General features: G+C 54.0%; 11 non-coding genes across 11 annotated transcripts; all 11 read right to left on the reverse strand.

Annotated features, from left to right (window-relative positions):
* Positions 1-607: 607 nt before the first annotated feature.
* On the reverse strand, positions 608-726 carry LOC126452087 (5S ribosomal RNA). Its single transcript, XR_007584485.1, has one exon. It is a non-coding gene; the product is annotated as a 5S ribosomal RNA (ribosomal RNA).
* A 986-nt stretch (positions 727-1,712) lies between these two features.
* LOC126452088 (5S ribosomal RNA) lies at positions 1,713-1,831 on the reverse strand. The gene has a single exon (XR_007584486.1). It is a non-coding gene; the product is annotated as a 5S ribosomal RNA (ribosomal RNA).
* A 986-nt stretch (positions 1,832-2,817) lies between these two features.
* Positions 2,818-2,936, reverse strand: LOC126452089 (5S ribosomal RNA). Its single transcript, XR_007584487.1, has one exon. It is a non-coding gene; the product is annotated as a 5S ribosomal RNA (ribosomal RNA).
* A 987-nt stretch (positions 2,937-3,923) lies between these two features.
* Positions 3,924-4,042, reverse strand: LOC126452090 (5S ribosomal RNA). The gene has a single exon (XR_007584488.1). It is a non-coding gene; the product is annotated as a 5S ribosomal RNA (ribosomal RNA).
* Positions 4,043-5,028: 986 nt separating this feature from the next.
* On the reverse strand, positions 5,029-5,147 carry LOC126452092 (5S ribosomal RNA). Its single transcript, XR_007584490.1, has one exon. It is a non-coding gene; the product is annotated as a 5S ribosomal RNA (ribosomal RNA).
* Positions 5,148-6,133: 986 nt separating this feature from the next.
* Positions 6,134-6,252, reverse strand: LOC126452094 (5S ribosomal RNA). Its single transcript, XR_007584491.1, has one exon. It is a non-coding gene; the product is annotated as a 5S ribosomal RNA (ribosomal RNA).
* A 986-nt stretch (positions 6,253-7,238) lies between these two features.
* LOC126452095 (5S ribosomal RNA) lies at positions 7,239-7,357 on the reverse strand. Its single transcript, XR_007584492.1, has one exon. It is a non-coding gene; the product is annotated as a 5S ribosomal RNA (ribosomal RNA).
* A 984-nt stretch (positions 7,358-8,341) lies between these two features.
* Positions 8,342-8,460, reverse strand: LOC126452096 (5S ribosomal RNA). Its single transcript, XR_007584493.1, has one exon. It is a non-coding gene; the product is annotated as a 5S ribosomal RNA (ribosomal RNA).
* Positions 8,461-9,447: 987 nt separating this feature from the next.
* Positions 9,448-9,566, reverse strand: LOC126452097 (5S ribosomal RNA). Its single transcript, XR_007584494.1, has one exon. It is a non-coding gene; the product is annotated as a 5S ribosomal RNA (ribosomal RNA).
* Positions 9,567-10,553: 987 nt separating this feature from the next.
* Positions 10,554-10,672, reverse strand: LOC126452098 (5S ribosomal RNA). Its single transcript, XR_007584495.1, has one exon. It is a non-coding gene; the product is annotated as a 5S ribosomal RNA (ribosomal RNA).
* Positions 10,673-11,660: 988 nt separating this feature from the next.
* LOC126452099 (5S ribosomal RNA) lies at positions 11,661-11,779 on the reverse strand. The gene has a single exon (XR_007584496.1). It is a non-coding gene; the product is annotated as a 5S ribosomal RNA (ribosomal RNA).
* Positions 11,780-12,274: the final 495 nt, after the last annotated feature.

The raw sequence follows: 12,274 nt of genomic DNA on the forward strand, positions 1-12,274 counted from the left end.
TTGCTCGACTGCCGCTCGCTGCCGCTCGGGTCGTGGCCCATATGACAGCACAAGCAAGAGAAACATCTGCGAGACGGCCGTGGGCCTAACGGGCGTGTCCGAGACGCCGTTTGCGGCCAGTAGACGTGTGCAAAGGTGCGAAAACACGGACACAAGACACAGGAGGGTCGCCAAAGCGTCTATCTCTTCTAGCGGCGAAAGATACATTTTTGTTTACAAGTTTGGAGTCGTACACTGCTGCAAAACAACAAGCCCTGACGTATTTCAGAACATATCTGTCGGTTCATACTGTTTTGTTACCTTCAGGCGCTTTTAAGAAATCGTCCTTGGCGCATTCTTCTTCGAACTGAGGCCATTAATATCGTATCTTATGTTTATTTTCATTTTTTTTTTTTTTTTTTTTTTTCGGTGGAGTTTTGCACTGCTACGAAACAGTAGGTGGCCCTGACTTCTTTCACATCACATCTGTCGATTCGTAGTGTTTCGTTATTTTCAAGGCATTCCTAGCACGTTTAAAACGCTTAAGGATGCACGTTTGAACAAAAGAAAGGTAGTATGAAAAGAGGGCTGGCAGGGATAGCGGCGTAAAAAGGAGAAAACGAAGGGGAGCCAACAGCACCCGGTGTTCCCAGGCGGTCACCCATCCAAGTACTAACCGGGCCCGATGTTGCTTAACTTCGGTGATCGGACGAGAACCGGTGTATTCAACATGGTATGGCCGTTGGCGCCCTTATACTGTAGCCGCACGACAGAAGACGCCTCTGCCTCTTCTCCCAACACACACAATCGCAGTTTTCGGTGACACATTTGACGCAGAGCACGTCCTTCCGCAACAGCTGGAGCCTCGAAGGCGGCGCGTTGTGCGCGTCCGGCGTCTCAGAGGCGTCTGCCGAACTGGCGGGCGCGCCGCGCCGCGCCGCCACTTGCGTGAGACAGCCGTTATCCGGCGGGGGGCTGTGCGGGGTGTAGCAGTGTCCTGCTGGAGAGCGCCCCCGGCAGCTTCCTCACCTGACACACGCCGCGCGGCGCGCTTCGCATCCACATATTTGCGTGATCCGTGCAGTGCATTCGCACCTGTCCTCTTCCGTCCCGACTTGTCCCGACTTTGCTCGACTGCCGCTCGCTGCCGCTCGGGTCGTGGCCCATATGACAGCACAAGCAAGAGAAACATCTGCGAGACGGCCGTGGGCCTAACGGGCGTGTCCGAGACGCCGTTTGCGGCCAGTAGACGTGTGCAAAGGTGCGAAAACACGGACACAAGACACAGGAGGGTCGCCAAAGCGTCTATCTCTTCTAGCGGCGAAAGATACATTTTTGTTTACAAGTTTGGAGTCGTACACTGCTGCAAAACAACAAGCCCTGACGTATTTCAGAACATATCTGTCGGTTCATACTGTTTTGTTACCTTCAGGCGCTTTTAAGAAATCGTCCTTGGCGCATTCTTCTTCGAACTGAGGCCATTAATATCGTATCTTATGTTTATTTTCATTTTTTTTTTTTTTTTTTTTTTTCGGTGGAGTTTTGCACTGCTACGAAACAGTAGGTGGCCCTGACTTCTTTCACATCACATCTGTCGATTCGTAGTGTTTCGTTATTTTCAAGGCATTCCTAGCACGTTTAAAACGCTTAAGGATGCACGTTTGAACAAAAGAAAGGTAGTATGAAAAGAGGGCTGGCAGGGATAGCGGCGTAAAAAGGAGAAAACGAAGGGGAGCCAACAGCACCCGGTGTTCCCAGGCGGTCACCCATCCAAGTACTAACCGGGCCCGATGTTGCTTAACTTCGGTGATCGGACGAGAACCGGTGTATTCAACATGGTATGGCCGTTGGCGCCCTTATACTGTAGCCGCACGACAGAAGACGCCTCTGCCTCTTCTCCCAACACACACAATCGCAGTTTTCGGTGACACATTTGACGCAGAGCACGTCCTTCCGCAACAGCTGGAGCCTCGAAGGCGGCGCGTTGTGCGCGTCCGGCGTCTCAGAGGCGTCTGCCGAACTGGCGGGCGCGCCGCGCCGCGCCGCCACTTGCGTGAGACAGCCGTTATCCGGCGGGGGGCTGTGCGGGGTGTAGCAGTGTCCTGCTGGAGAGCGCCCCCGGCAGCTTCCTCACCTGACACACGCCGCGCGGCGCGCTTCGCATCCACATATTTGCGTGATCCGTGCAGTGCATTCGCACCTGTCCTCTTCCGTCCCGACTTGTCCCGACTTTGCTCGACTGCCGCTCGCTGCCGCTCGGGTCGTGGCCCATATGACAGCACAAGCAAGAGAAACATCTGCGAGACGGCCGTGGGCCTAACGGGCGTGTCCGAGACGCCGTTTGCGGCCAGTAGACGTGTGCAAAGGTGCGAAAACACGGACACAAGACACAGGAGGGTCGCCAAAGCGTCTATCTCTTCTAGCGGCGAAAGATACATTTTTGTTTACAAGTTTGGAGTCGTACACTGCTGCAAAACAACAAGCCCTGACGTATTTCAGAACATATCTGTCGGTTCATACTGTTTTGTTACCTTCAGGCGCTTTTAAGAAATCGTCCTTGGCGCATTCTTCTTCGAACTGAGGCCATTAATATCGTATCTTATGTTTATTTTCATTTTTTTTTTTTTTTTTTTTTTTCGGTGGAGTTTTGCACTGCTACGAAACAGTAGGTGGCCCTGACTTCTTTCACATCACATCTGTCGATTCGTAGTGTTTCGTTATTTTCAAGGCATTCCTAGCACGTTTAAAACGCTTAAGGATGCACGTTTGAACAAAAGAAAGGTAGTATGAAAAGAGGGCTGGCAGGGATAGCGGCGTAAAAAGGAGAAAACGAAGGGGAGCCAACAGCACCCGGTGTTCCCAGGCGGTCACCCATCCAAGTACTAACCGGGCCCGATGTTGCTTAACTTCGGTGATCGGACGAGAACCGGTGTATTCAACATGGTATGGCCGTTGGCGCCCTTATACTGTAGCCGCACGACAGAAGACGCCTCTGCCTCTTCTCCCAACACACACAATCGCAGTTTTCGGTGACACATTTGACGCAGAGCACGTCCTTCCGCAACAGCTGGAGCCTCGAAGGCGGCGCGTTGTGCGCGTCCGGCGTCTCAGAGGCGTCTGCCGAACTGGCGGCGCGCGCCGCGCCGCGCCGCCACTTGCGTGAGACAGCCGTTATCCGGCGGGGGGCTGTGCGGGGTGTAGCAGTGTCCTGCTGGAGAGCGCCCCCGGCAGCTTCCTCACCTGACACACGCCGCGCGGCGCGCTTCGCATCCACATATTTGCGTGATCCGTGCAGTGCATTCGCACCTGTCCTCTTCCGTCCCGACTTGTCCCGACTTTGCTCGACTGCCGCTCGCTGCCGCTCGGGTCGTGGCCCATATGACAGCACAAGCAAGAGAAACATCTGCGAGACGGCCGTGGGCCTAACGGGCGTGTCCGAGACGCCGTTTGCGGCCAGTAGACGTGTGCAAAGGTGCGAAAACACGGACACAAGACACAGGAGGGTCGCCAAAGCGTCTATCTCTTCTAGCGGCGAAAGATACATTTTTGTTTACAAGTTTGGAGTCGTACACTGCTGCAAAACAACAAGCCCTGACGTATTTCAGAACATATCTGTCGGTTCATACTGTTTTGTTACCTTCAGGCGCTTTTAAGAAATCGTCCTTGGCGCATTCTTCTTCGAACTGAGGCCATTAATATCGTATCTTATGTTTATTTTCATTTTTTTTTTTTTTTTTTTTTTTCGGTGGAGTTTTGCACTGCTACGAAACAGTAGGTGGCCCTGACTTCTTTCACATCACATCTGTCGATTCGTAGTGTTTCGTTATTTTCAAGGCATTCCTAGCACGTTTAAAACGCTTAAGGATGCACGTTTGAACAAAAGAAAGGTAGTATGAAAAGAGGGCTGGCAGGGATAGCGGCGTAAAAAGGAGAAAACGAAGGGGAGCCAACAGCACCCGGTGTTCCCAGGCGGTCACCCATCCAAGTACTAACCGGGCCCGATGTTGCTTAACTTCGGTGATCGGACGAGAACCGGTGTATTCAACATGGTATGGCCGTTGGCGCCCTTATACTGTAGCCGCACGACAGAAGACGCCTCTGCCTCTTCTCCCAACACACACAATCGCAGTTTTCGGTGACACATTTGACGCAGAGCACGTCCTTCCGCAACAGCTGGAGCCTCGAAGGCGGCGCGTTGTGCGCGTCCGGCGTCTCAGAGGCGTCTGCCGAACTGGCGGGCGCGCCGCGCCGCGCCGCCACTTGCGTGAGACAGCCGTTATCCGGCGGGGGGCTGTGCGGGGTGTAGCAGTGTCCTGCTGGAGAGCGCCCCCGGCAGCTTCCTCACCTGACACACGCCGCGCGGCGCGCTTCGCATCCACATATTTGCGTGATCCGTGCAGTGCATTCGCACCTGTCCTCTTCCGTCCCGACTTGTCCCGACTTTGCTCGACTGCCGCTCGCTGCCGCTCGGGTCGTGGCCCATATGACAGCACAAGCAAGAGAAACATCTGCGAGACGGCCGTGGGCCTAACGGGCGTGTCCGAGACGCCGTTTGCGGCCAGTAGACGTGTGCAAAGGTGCGAAAACACGGACACAAGACACAGGAGGGTCGCCAAAGCGTCTATCTCTTCTAGCGGCGAAAGATACATTTTTGTTTACAAGTTTGGAGTCGTACACTGCTGCAAAACAACAAGCCCTGACGTATTTCAGAACATATCTGTCGGTTCATACTGTTTTGTTACCTTCAGGCGCTTTTAAGAAATCGTCCTTGGCGCATTCTTCTTCGAACTGAGGCCATTAATATCGTATCTTATGTTTATTTTCATTTTTTTTTTTTTTTTTTTTTTTCGGTGGAGTTTTGCACTGCTACGAAACAGTAGGTGGCCCTGACTTCTTTCACATCACATCTGTCGATTCGTAGTGTTTCGTTATTTTCAAGGCATTCCTAGCACGTTTAAAACGCTTAAGGATGCACGTTTGAACAAAAGAAAGGTAGTATGAAAAGAGGGCTGGCAGGGATAGCGGCGTAAAAAGGAGAAAACGAAGGGGAGCCAACAGCACCCGGTGTTCCCAGGCGGTCACCCATCCAAGTACTAACCGGGCCCGATGTTGCTTAACTTCGGTGATCGGACGAGAACCGGTGTATTCAACATGGTATGGCCGTTGGCGCCCTTATACTGTAGCCGCACGACAGAAGACGCCTCTGCCTCTTCTCCCAACACACACAATCGCAGTTTTCGGTGACACATTTGACGCAGAGCACGTCCTTCCGCAACAGCTGGAGCCTCGAAGGCGGCGCGTTGTGCGCGTCCGGCGTCTCAGAGGCGTCTGCCGAACTGGCGGGCGCGCCGCGCCGCGCCGCCACTTGCGTGAGACAGCCGTTATCCGGCGGGGGGCTGTGCGGGGTGTAGCAGTGTCCTGCTGGAGAGCGCCCCCGGCAGCTTCCTCACCTGACACACGCCGCGCGGCGCGCTTCGCATCCACATATTTGCGTGATCCGTGCAGTGCATTCGCACCTGTCCTCTTCCGTCCCGACTTGTCCCGACTTTGCTCGACTGCCGCTCGCTGCCGCTCGGGTCGTGGCCCATATGACAGCACAAGCAAGAGAAACATCTGCGAGACGGCCGTGGGCCTAACGGGCGTGTCCGAGACGCCGTTTGCGGCCAGTAGACGTGTGCAAAGGTGCGAAAACACGGACACAAGACACAGGAGGGTCGCCAAAGCGTCTATCTCTTCTAGCGGCGAAAGATACATTTTTGTTTACAAGTTTGGAGTCGTACACTGCTGCAAAACAACAAGCCCTGACGTATTTCAGAACATATCTGTCGGTTCATACTGTTTTGTTACCTTCAGGCGCTTTTAAGAAATCGTCCTTGGCGCATTCTTCTTCGAACTGAGGCCATTAATATCGTATCTTATGTTTATTTTCATTTTTTTTTTTTTTTTTTTTTTTCGGTGGAGTTTTGCACTGCTACGAAACAGTAGGTGGCCCTGACTTCTTTCACATCACATCTGTCGATTCGTAGTGTTTCGTTATTTTCAAGGCATTCCTAGCACGTTTAAAACGCTTAAGGATGCACGTTTGAACAAAAGAAAGGTAGTATGAAAAGAGGGCTGGCAGGGATAGCGGCGTAAAAAGGAGAAAACGAAGGGGAGCCAACAGCACCCGGTGTTCCCAGGCGGTCACCCATCCAAGTACTAACCGGGCCCGATGTTGCTTAACTTCGGTGATCGGACGAGAACCGGTGTATTCAACATGGTATGGCCGTTGGCGCCCTTATACTGTAGCCGCACGACAGAAGACGCCTCTGCCTCTTCTCCCAACACACACAATCGCAGTTTTCGGTGACACATTTGACGCAGAGCACGTCCTTCCGCAACAGCTGGAGCCTCGAAGGCGGCGCGTTGTGCGCGTCCGGCGTCTCAGAGGCGTCTGCCGAACTGGCGGGCGCGCCGCGCCGCGCCGCCACTTGCGTGAGACAGCCGTTATCCGGCGGGGGGCTGTGCGGGGTGTAGCAGTGTCCTGCTGGAGAGCGCCCCCGGCAGCTTCCTCACCTGACACACGCCGCGCGGCGCGCTTCGCATCCACATATTTGCGTGATCCGTGCAGTGCATTCGCACCTGTCCTCTTCCGTCCCGACTTGTCCCGACTTTGCTCGACTGCCGCTCGCTGCCGCTCGGGTCGTGGCCCATATGACAGCACAAGCAAGAGAAACATCTGCGAGACGGCCGTGGGCCTAACGGGCGTGTCCGAGACGCCGTTTGCGGCCAGTAGACGTGTGCAAAGGTGCGAAAACACGGACACAAGACACAGGAGGGTCGCCAAAGCGTCTATCTCTTCTAGCGGCGAAAGATACATTTTTGTTTACAAGTTTGGAGTCGTACACTGCTGCAAAACAACAAGCCCTGACGTATTTCAGAACATATCTGTCGGTTCATACTGTTTTGTTACCTTCAGGCGCTTTTAAGAAATCGTCCTTGGCGCATTCTTCTTCGAACTGAGGCCATTAATATCGTATCTTATGTTTATTTTCATTTTTTTTTTTTTTTTTTTTTTTCGGTGGAGTTTTGCACTGCTACGAAACAGTAGGTGGCCCTGACTTCTTTCACATCACATCTGTCGATTCGTAGTGTTTCGTTATTTTCAAGGCATTCCTAGCACGTTTAAAACGCTTAAGGATGCACGTTTGAACAAAAGAAAGGTAGTATGAAAAGAGGGCTGGCAGGGATAGCGGCGTAAAAAGGAGAAAACGAAGGGGAGCCAACAGCACCCGGTGTTCCCAGGCGGTCACCCATCCAAGTACTAACCGGGCCCGATGTTGCTTAACTTCGGTGATCGGACGAGAACCGGTGTATTCAACATGGTATGGCCGTTGGCGCCCTTATACTGTAGCCGCACGACAGAAGACGCCTCTGCCTCTTCTCCCAACACACACAATCGCAGTTTTCGGTGACACATTTGACGCAGAGCACGTCCTTCCGCAACAGCTGGAGCCTCGAAGGCGGCGCGTTGTGCGCGTCCGGCGTCTCAGAGGCGTCTGCCGAACTGGCGGGCGCGCCGCGCCGCGCCGCCACTTGCGTGAGACAGCCGTTATCCGGCGGGGGGCTGTGCGGGGTGTAGCAGTGTCCTGCTGGAGAGCGCCCCCGGCAGCTTCCTCACCTGACACACGCCGCGCGGCGCGCTTCGCATCCACATATTTGCGTGATCCGTGCAGTGCATTCGCACCTGTCCTCTTCCGTCCCGACTTGTCCCGACTTTGCTCGACTGCCGCTCGCTGCCGCTCGGGTCGTGGCCCATATGACAGCACAAGCAAGAGAAACATCTGCGAGACGGCCGTGGGCCTAACGGGCGTGTCCGAGACGCCGTTTGCGGCCAGTAGACGTGTGCAAAGGTGCGAAAACACGGACACAAGACACAGGAGGGTCGCCAAAGCGTCTATCTCTTCTAGCGGCGAAAGATACATTTTTGTTTACAAGTTTGGAGTCGTACACTGCTGCAAAACAACAAGCCCTGACGTATTTCAGAACATATCTGTCGGTTCATACTGTTTTGTTACCTTCAGGCGCTTTTAAGAAATCGTCCTTGGCGCATTCTTCTTCGAACTGAGGCCATTAATATCGTATCTTATGTTTATTTTCATTTTTTTTTTTTTTTTTTTTTCGGTGGAGTTTTGCACTGCTACGAAACAGTAGGTGGCCCTGACTTCTTTCACATCACATCTGTCGATTCGTAGTGTTTCGTTATTTTCAAGGCATTCCTAGCACGTTTAAAACGCTTAAGGATGCACGTTTGAACAAAAGAAAGGTAGTATGAAAAGAGGGCTGGCAGGGATAGCGGCGTAAAAAGGAGAAAACGAAGGGGAGCCAACAGCACCCGGTGTTCCCAGGCGGTCACCCATCCAAGTACTAACCGGGCCCGATGTTGCTTAACTTCGGTGATCGGACGAGAACCGGTGTATTCAACATGGTATGGCCGTTGGCGCCCTTATACTGTAGCCGCACGACAGAAGACGCCTCTGCCTCTTCTCCCAACACACACAATCGCAGTTTTCGGTGACACATTTGACGCAGAGCACGTCCTTCCGCAACAGCTGGAGCCTCGAAGGCGGCGCGTTGTGCGCGTCCGGCGTCTCAGAGGCGTCTGCCGAACTGGCGGGCGCGCCGCGCCGCGCCGCCACTTGCGTGAGACAGCCGTTATCCGGCGGGGGGCTGTGCGGGGTGTAGCAGTGTCCTGCTGGAGAGCGCCCCCGGCAGCTTCCTCACCTGACACACGCCCGCGCGGGCGCGCTTCGCATCCACATATTTGCGTGATCCGTGCAGTGCATTCGCACCTGTCCTCTTCCGTCCCGACTTGTCCCGACTTTGCTCGACTGCCGCTCGCTGCCGCTCGGGTCGTGGCCCATATGACAGCACAAGCAAGAGAAACATCTGCGAGACGGCCGTGGGCCTAACGGGCGTGTCCGAGACGCCGTTTGCGGCCAGTAGACGTGTGCAAAGGTGCGAAAACACGGACACAAGACACAGGAGGGTCGCCAAAGCGTCTATCTCTTCTAGCGGCGAAAGATACATTTTTGTTTACAAGTTTGGAGTCGTACACTGCTGCAAAACAACAAGCCCTGACGTATTTCAGAACATATCTGTCGGTTCATACTGTTTTGTTACCTTCAGGCGCTTTTAAGAAATCGTCCTTGGCGCATTCTTCTTCGAACTGAGGCCATTAATATCGTATCTTATGTTTATTTTCATTTTTTTTTTTTTTTTTTTTTTCGGTGGAGTTTTGCACTGCTACGAAACAGTAGGTGGCCCTGACTTCTTTCACATCACATCTGTCGATTCGTAGTGTTTCGTTATTTTCAAGGCATTCCTAGCACGTTTAAAACGCTTAAGGATGCACGTTTGAACAAAAGAAAGGTAGTATGAAAAGAGGGCTGGCAGGGATAGCGGCGTAAAAAGGAGAAAACGAAGGGGAGCCAACAGCACCCGGTGTTCCCAGGCGGTCACCCATCCAAGTACTAACCGGGCCCGATGTTGCTTAACTTCGGTGATCGGACGAGAACCGGTGTATTCAACATGGTATGGCCGTTGGCGCCCTTATACTGTAGCCGCACGACAGAAGACGCCTCTGCCTCTTCTCCCCAACACACACAATCGCAGTTTTCGGTGACACATTTGACGCAGAGCACGTCCTTCCGCAACAGCTGGAGCCTCGAAGGCGGCGCGTTGTGCGCGTCCGGCGTCTCAGAGGCGTCTGCCGAACTGGCGGGCGCGCCGCGCCGCGCCGCCACTTGCGTGAGACAGCCGTTATCCGGCGGGGGGCTGTGCGGGGTGTAGCAGTGTCCTGCTGGAGAGCGCCCCCGGCAGCTTCCTCACCTGACACACGCCGCGCGGCGCGCTTCGCATCCACATATTTGCGTGATCCGTGCAGTGCATTCGCACCTGTCCTCTTCCGTCCCGACTTGTCCCGACTTTGCTCGACTGCCGCTCGCTGCCGCTCGGGTCGTGGCCCATATGACAGCACAAGCAAGAGAAACATCTGCGAGACGGCCGTGGGCCTAACGGGCGTGTCCGAGACGCCGTTTGCGGCCAGTAGACGTGTGCAAAGGTGCGAAAACACGGACACAAGACACAGGAGGGTCGCCAAAGCGTCTATCTCTTCTAGCGGCGAAAGATACATTTTTGGTTTACAAGTTTGGAGTCGTACACTGCTGCAAAACAACAAGCCCTGACGTATTTCAGAACATATCTGTCGGTTCATACTGTTTTGTTACCTTCAGGCGCTTTTAAGAAATCGTCCTTGGCGCATTCTTCTTCGAACTGAGGCCATTAATATCGTATCTTATGTTTATTTTCATTTTTTTTTTTTTTTTTTTTTTCGGTGGAGTTTTGCACTGCTACGAAACAGTAGGTGGCCCTGACTTCTTTCACATCACATCTGTCGATTCGTAGTGTTTCGTTATTTTCAAGGCATTCCTAGCACGTTTAAAACGCTTAAGGATGCACGTTTGAACAAAAGAAAGGTAGTATGAAAAGAGGGCTGGCAGGGATAGCGGCGTAAAAAGGAGAAAACGAAGGGGAGCCAACAGCACCCGGTGTTCCCAGGCGGTCACCCATCCAAGTACTAACCGGGCCCGATGTTGCTTAACTTCGGTGATCGGACGAGAACCGGTGTATTCAACATGGTATGGCCGTTGGCGCCCTTATACTGTAGCCGCACGACAGAAGACGCCTCTGCCTCTTCTCCCAACACACACAATCGCAGTTTTCGGTGACACATTTGACGCAGAGCACGTCCTTCCGCAACAGCTGGAGCCTCGAAGGCGGCGCGTTGTGCGCGTCCGGCGTCTCAGAGGCGTCTGCCGAACTGGCGGGCGCGCCGCGCCGCGCCGCCACTTGCGTGAGACAGCCGTTATCCCGGCGGGGGGGCTGTGCGGGGTGTAGCAGTGTCCTGCTGGAGAGCGCCCCCCGGCAGCTTCCTCACCTGACACACGCCGCGCGGCGCGCTTCGCATCCACATATTTGCGTGATCCGTGCAGTGCATTCGCACCTGTCCTCTTCCGTCCCGACTTGTCCCGACTTTGCTCGACTGCCGCTCGCTGCCGCTCGGGTCGTGGCCCATATGACAGCACAAGCAAGAGAAACATCTGCGAGACGGCCGTGGGCCTAACGGGCGTGTCCGAGACGCCGTTTGCGGCCAGTAGACGTGTGCAAAGGTGCGAAAACACGGACACAAGACACAGGAGGGTCGCCAAAGCGTCTATCTCTTCTAGCGGCGAAAGATACATTTTTGTTTACAAGTTTGGAGTCGTACACTGCTGCAAAACAACAAGCCCTGACGTATTTCAGAACATATCTGTCGGTTCATACTGTTTTGTTACCTTCAGGCGCTTTAAGAAATCGTCCTTGGCGCATTCTTCTTCGAACTGAGGCCATTAATATCGTATCTTATGTTTATTTTCATTTTTTTTTTTTTTTTTTTTTTTCGGTGGAGTTTTGCACTGCTACGAAACAGTAGGTGGCCCTGACTTCTTTCACATCACATCTGTCGATTCGTAGTGTTTCGTTATTTTCAAGGCATTCCTAGCACGTTTAAAACGCTTAAGGATGCACGTTTGAACAAAAGAAAGGTAGTATGAAAAGAGGGCTGGCAGGGATAGCGGCGTAAAAAGGAGAAAACGAAGGGGAGCCAACAGCACCCGGTGTTCCCAGGCGGTCACCCATCCAAGTACTAACCGGGCCCGATGTTGCTTAACTTCGGTGATCGGACGAGAACCGGTGTATTCAACATGGTATGGCCGTTGGCGCCCTTATACTGTAGCCGCACGACAGAAGACGCCTCTGCCTCTTCTCCCAACACACACAATCGCAGTTTTCGGTGACACATTTGACGCAGAGCACGTCCTTCCGCAACAGCTGGAGCCTCGAAGGCGGCGCGTTGTGCGCGTCCGGCGTCTCAGAGGCGTCTGCCGAACTGGCGGGCGCGCCGCGCCGCGCCGCCACTTGCGTGAGACAGCCGTTATCCGGCGGGGGGCTGTGCGGGGTGTAGCAGTGTCCTGCTGGAGAGCGCCCCCGGCAGCTTCCTCACCTGACACACGCCGCGCGGCGCGCTTCGCATCCACATATTTGCGTGATCCGTGCAGTGCATTCGCACCTGTCCTCTTCCGTCCCGACTTGTCCCGACTTTGCTCGACTGCCGCTCGCTGCCGCTCGGGGTCGTGGGCCCATATGACAGCACAAGCAAGAGAAACATCTGCGAGACGGCCGTGGGCCTAACGGGCGTGTCCGAGACGCCGTTTGC

The sequence above is a fragment of the Schistocerca serialis genome, unplaced genomic scaffold, assembly GCF_023864345.2.
Source record: "Schistocerca serialis cubense isolate TAMUIC-IGC-003099 unplaced genomic scaffold, iqSchSeri2.2 HiC_scaffold_764, whole genome shotgun sequence".
Lineage (NCBI taxonomy): Eukaryota > Metazoa > Arthropoda > Insecta > Orthoptera > Acrididae > Schistocerca > Schistocerca serialis.